At 49.7% G+C, this 5,326-nt stretch overlaps 1 pseudogene; it reads right to left on the bottom strand.

Moving 5' to 3' along the window:
* Nucleotides 1-457: 457 nt before the first annotated feature.
* On the bottom strand, nt 458-3,241 carry LOC147978254 (F-box/FBD/LRR-repeat protein At3g26920-like; annotated as a pseudogene).
* Nucleotides 3,242-5,326: the final 2,085 nt, after the last annotated feature.

Here is a 5,326-nt window from a genome sequence, read left to right as displayed (position 1 = left end):
GTTCGGGCGTCAGCGCCTTCTTCGGCTTGGTCGCCGCGGCGGCCTTGCGCGGGGCACGAGGCTTGCCTTTCCCGGAGGGGGCGACGGCGCCGGACAAGGCGAGGGAGGCGAGGCCGGCGGCGGCGTCGAGGTCGAGGTCGATGGCGTCCTCCATGGCTGGTTGGGGGGCGGGGGCACGCGCGGGCAGGAGCGTTTTTGGGGAAAATGGGGGAAATGGTGGTGGCTGCCGCCGACAGGCGGGCCCGGGGAGAGGAGTAGGCGCGCGCGTGTCTGTCTCTTGTCCGCGCCGACGCAAATCCGGCTCAAAATTGGGCATGGAATGGGTCACCCGCGAACGAAAAACGGACGCGCGTCCGTTTGGGTCGGCGCGTTGGGCCGCCACTTTTGTCCGCGCCGACCCAAACGGACGCGGGCGGACGAAATGGGACGCCCCATTGGAGTTTCTCTTAGGAAAGGCTTATCTAACACCATTGGAGCATCCACAAAAGGACGAGTCAAAGGGATCAGCCATTGACAAATCATGGATATGCATAAGTTTAGGGGAGTTCTTCCAAACATCATTTTTAAGTTCGATTTGTGCATCTTGAGAAGCTCTATTCTCCACTTGTAGCAGCCTACGTTGCCAATGCATCCACTTGTCATTGCGGTTGTAAGGCCAACTCCACCGCACGACCCCATTTTGTCCAGGTGTGTCCGTTTGGGGTAAAACGGACAAATGACGCTACCCAAACGCAGACCCCATCTTATTTTTCTGTCCGTTTTCTGTCCCATTCGCGACCCAAACTTGTGCTGGCTTTGAGGTAAAAGCGGACACGAAACGAACGAGTTTGTGGCGTCCTCGTCCGCTGCATGTTCGTCGGCCCCATGTGTCAGCCCCACCTCTCTCTCTCTCCTCCTTTTCTCTCTCCCCCCGTGACGAGCACCGACAGCAGGGGCATGGCCGGCGGCGAGGCGTGCACGAGCGGGGCAGGGCGAGGCGAGGCTGGCGCGGCGAGGCGTGCGTGAGCGGGGCGGGGCGAGGCGAGGCGGGCGCGGCGAGGCGGGGCCGGCGGCGAGGGCGCGGCGAGGCAGGGCGTGGGCGCGGTGAGGCGAAGCGGGGCAAGGGCGTGGCGAGGCGAGGGAACGGGCGGGCGTGGTGAGGCCCGGCGAGGCAGGGAGGCGGGCGCGGGCGGACGCGGCGAAGCGGGGCGGGGCGAGGACGAGCACGGCGGTGAGGCGGGAGCGGGCATGACGCGGCGCGGCGGGGGCGGGGCGAGGCGGGGGCGGGTCGGGGCGCGGGCGGGTGCGCGAAGCGGGGCGGGGCGAGGGAGTGGGCGGCTGGGGCGCGACGCGGTGGCCGGGGCGCGGCGGAGGGCGCAGGCGCGTGGGGCAAGCGCGCGGCCGCTGGGGCGCGGGGCAAGCGCGCGGCCGCCGGGGCGCGGCGCGGTGGCCTGGGCGCGGCAAGCGGGCACGGCTGTGGCAAGGCGGCGCAGGCTCTGGGGCGGCAGGCGCGTGGCCGGGGACCGGGGCGTGGCGAGCGTACTAGAGACGGACAAGTTGAGGTCGTCTGCTGCGTTGGGCGTCTCAAACGCAAACCGGACACACATGTTCGTTTTCACACCCATTGCCATCTCAAAAGGACAAAATCCGACCAAAGCGGACGTCTGTTTGGGGTCCTGCGGTGGAGTTGGCCTAAAGAACTCTGATTTCCATCTTCTTTAGCACTTTCGCATTCAAAATAAAGAATTTTGCAAAGTCAACGAACAGTCTTTCATCACCGTTGTAGTTCAGCAACACTAGCACTTTTAGGTGGAGCTCAAGGCATTGAACTGGATCCAGTGGGCCATAGTCCAGCACATTATTCAAATCCTCTTGTTGATGATGCAACTGGGAATAGGGAAAAGAAATGATATGAAGCACTTGTCGTAACTCTGACTCAATGGTGAATTTGAAGTTTAAAGCAATAGTTATGAACACTCACGATGACATAAAGCTTCTCCAAGTAAAGGAAGCACTTGAGGAGGTCAATGGCCACACCCAGATTAGGACCAACAAAGTGAAGAACCAAAATCTTCATTGTGTGCATTTTGGTTGTCAAGCTGATGGCAACCATTTTCTGGAGAAAAACATAAGCAGTGTGGTATAAGAATAATAGCCTGCATATAGGATAGGAATAGGAACGCTGAATTCATGACTGCCCATGTGCTGCTACCTGAAAGAATGTGGTTCCAATGCAGAGTGCGGATATGTCTTGAGACAACAAACCCAGTATCTCCAGTTTAGGAGCCCGCATCACTCGGATGGCCTCCGGACTAGTGTGTGGACAAATTGCTAGCAACCTCTCAAGGCTAGGGGCGTTGTCAATGACCAACTCCTAGAAACCTTGTTCGTAATGAGCATAGCAGCTGATGGACCTAATAGTGGGCGACTTGATGCAAAGACAGGCCCAATGCCATATTGTAGAGTGAAACGCTTTCCAAAACGGTGCATCTGGAGATGATGCCTTGGAGGCAGTCCTCCGAGATACTGACATTGTGCAAGATGAGCTTTTTAAGGTGAGGAAAAGCGGGTGGGACGACCAGGTCGGGGAATTGGCAGTCCCAAAGCCTAAGCGCAGCCCTAGCGATGGTAGTGCCGCCACTCCCAGGTTGGAGACATGGAGGTCCTGGAGGCCGGCGATGGACCTGGAGCGGAACCATCCGTCAACCATGCCCAGGATGTCGGGCTGGAGGGAGATGGTGAGTGAGAAGCGGCGGGATGGGCGGAAAGGATTCTGGAGACCAGCACGACGCCAGAGTCGCTATCTGAGAGACTCCGATCAGCCCCGAGGTTGAGCGGTGCGTTGGATGAGAGCCAGAGGGGACGCCAGCGGCGGGAGGGGGCCTGATTTCGCGCGCCGTCCTTGATGGGGAGGAGGGAGACGACAGTGCCTAGCAAGGCGTCGGGGAGACGGTTGATGAAGTCCATGCCATCGAGCCTCCCCTGCACCTCGCCGCTGAAGTTGCCGCACCCGCCCCCCGGTGGTTCTCCATCAGATCTACGCCTCTTGGGAGCGCGCGTCTCCGGCGCCTCCTCCTTGGCCGGTGGCTTGCGCGTGGGTGGGCTTTGGTTCGACTGGGAGGGATTTGGGAATGGGGAACTAGGGTTTGGTTTGGTTTGCTGCTAAGAACCGGAATGGAAGACGACGAGCTCGGAATCGGGCCGGCACGGACCTGGCCAACGGGCCGGCACGGCACGCCGAGCCTGCATATAAGAGGACCATGCCGTCCGCCGGGCACGGCGGTAGCCACCAAAACATCTTGCCCCGATGTGATTACTGATAAGTTACGTCCTTTTTATTCTTTTCTTCTTTCTTTAATTTTCATTTTTTTTCTTTTCTGTTTTCCTTGTTTTATTTTTTCTTTCTTTTTCAAAATGCATGATTTTTTATCAAAATTGATGACATTTTCAAATCCATGAACTCTTTTTCTTAAATCAGGTGAGTTTTTTTTCTCAAAATTGATGAACCTGTATTGAAATCCATGAACTCTTTTTCAAAATTGATGAGCTTCTTTCAAAACTGATGGACTTCTTTCAACCTTGATGAATTGTTTCTCACATTTCTGAACTTTTATTAAAAAAATTACAACTTTTTTTCAATTCACCGAACTTTAACTCGTGATTATTTTCCAAAATTTGATGATCTTTTTTAATTCTTGTGAACTTTTTTCAAAATTTAGGCACTATATTTCAAAATTCATGGACTTTTTTCAAAATCGATGAACTTATCTAAATTCCCTTTTTCGAAAAGATATAGGTCAATGGTAGACCGGTCAACCATGACTGGTCAATCCACGACCCAGCGAACAGGTTGTTTCTAAGGAACCAGCGAACCTAAGCTAACGCCTCTCTCTCCTAACCGGTGTTGAAAGCGCCGATTAGGAGCTCCTTTTTTTTCTATCTAAAAAAAAGAGCTCTCACCCCCGTAATGGTTCCTATCGCAGTATCGTTTACGGGAGCTTCTGCAGGGCCAGCCTAGTGACCGTGCTTGCTGATGTCACACTAATGTCAAACATATTTTTTACCGTATTTTCAAATTTTTTGTTTTGGTTTTTGATTTATTTTTCAATCATTTTATTGAAATATTCTATATATCTTTACCTAATAATAAAGTAAATTAGGTTTTTTTCATCCGTCATGGCATTTTTCAGGAAAGTCCTTCTATTTCAGAGAATTCAATCCGCAGTTCTGCTTTAAGTTAAGATGAATCGTTATTTTTGTGTTTTACACAAAAGTCCCTGTCTTTTCTTGAAATCAACCCGCCATCCGGATTTAAGTCACATCCGAACCGTTATTTTACATTTTTCGAAACCCCCCTGATGTTTTAGGTAATTCATCCGCGGATCATATTTAAGTCAAACAAATGCTTTTTAAAATCATTCATATCTTTTAAACCGTAACTCCGATTTAAACATGTTATATATGAAATTTGATTAGAAAAATATGTAGAATATGAATATCAGATTATTTTTACCTGTTAATTATTTTTAAATGTTATTTTGGAATATATTTAAGTCAAACCAAATGATTTTCTAAATTATCTGTATCTTTTAAACCGTAACTTCGATTTTAACATATTATATATGAAATTTTATTAGAAAAATGTGTGGAATCTAAATATGATGTTAATTTTACCTGTTAAATATTTTTAAAATATTGTTATGGAAGCAAACTTATAATTTATAGCGCAAGATTCTTTTTTTATACCGGCAGCGATCCGGATTGCAAATAAACACCCCACTATGACCATATACGGAAAAGAAAACATCAATAACTACACGTGCATACCTCTAAAAAATGTCGCAGGGGAAAACAACAGATTTCTCATCACGAGAGTGAGAGAAAGCGAGCGAGAGAGAGAGAGGGAGAGAGAGAGAGAGGGAGAGAGAGACGCCTTAGGATTAACCATATTCAATACACGTTTTTGTTGTTTGTGTGAACACCGAGGCCATCGCTGACGAGAATGAGAAGGAGGATAAGCGGCAACAGAAATATGATGCCTCGCAAAAATAAAGGAGATGGACCTATTGTGGTCTCGAGTGATGGTTGTTGAGTTAAGAGCGTGTGTTATGTTTTCTCTCCCGTTGCAACGCACGGACTCTTTTCCTAGTATTACAAAAAGCACTATATAAAAAATTTTAAAAATGTTAAACATGCATTTGAAAAATGTTAGATGTGTGTAGAACAATTTTAATCATGCATGCGGAAAATGTTTCTAGCATTCAAAAAATGCCACCAAGAAAAATATATTTGATATTTTTTAAGAAGTCCATACAATTTAAAAAATGCTCGTGTAATTCCAAAAAAT

The sequence above is a fragment of the Triticum urartu genome, chromosome 3A (genome assembly GCF_056163025.1).
Source record: "Triticum urartu cultivar PI428250 chromosome 3A, HENAU_Tu73, whole genome shotgun sequence".
Classification (NCBI taxonomy): Eukaryota; Viridiplantae; Streptophyta; class Magnoliopsida; order Poales; family Poaceae; genus Triticum; species Triticum urartu.
The sequence above is the reverse complement of the archived record's forward strand: the minus strand, read 5'-3'. Positions and strand labels throughout refer to the sequence as shown.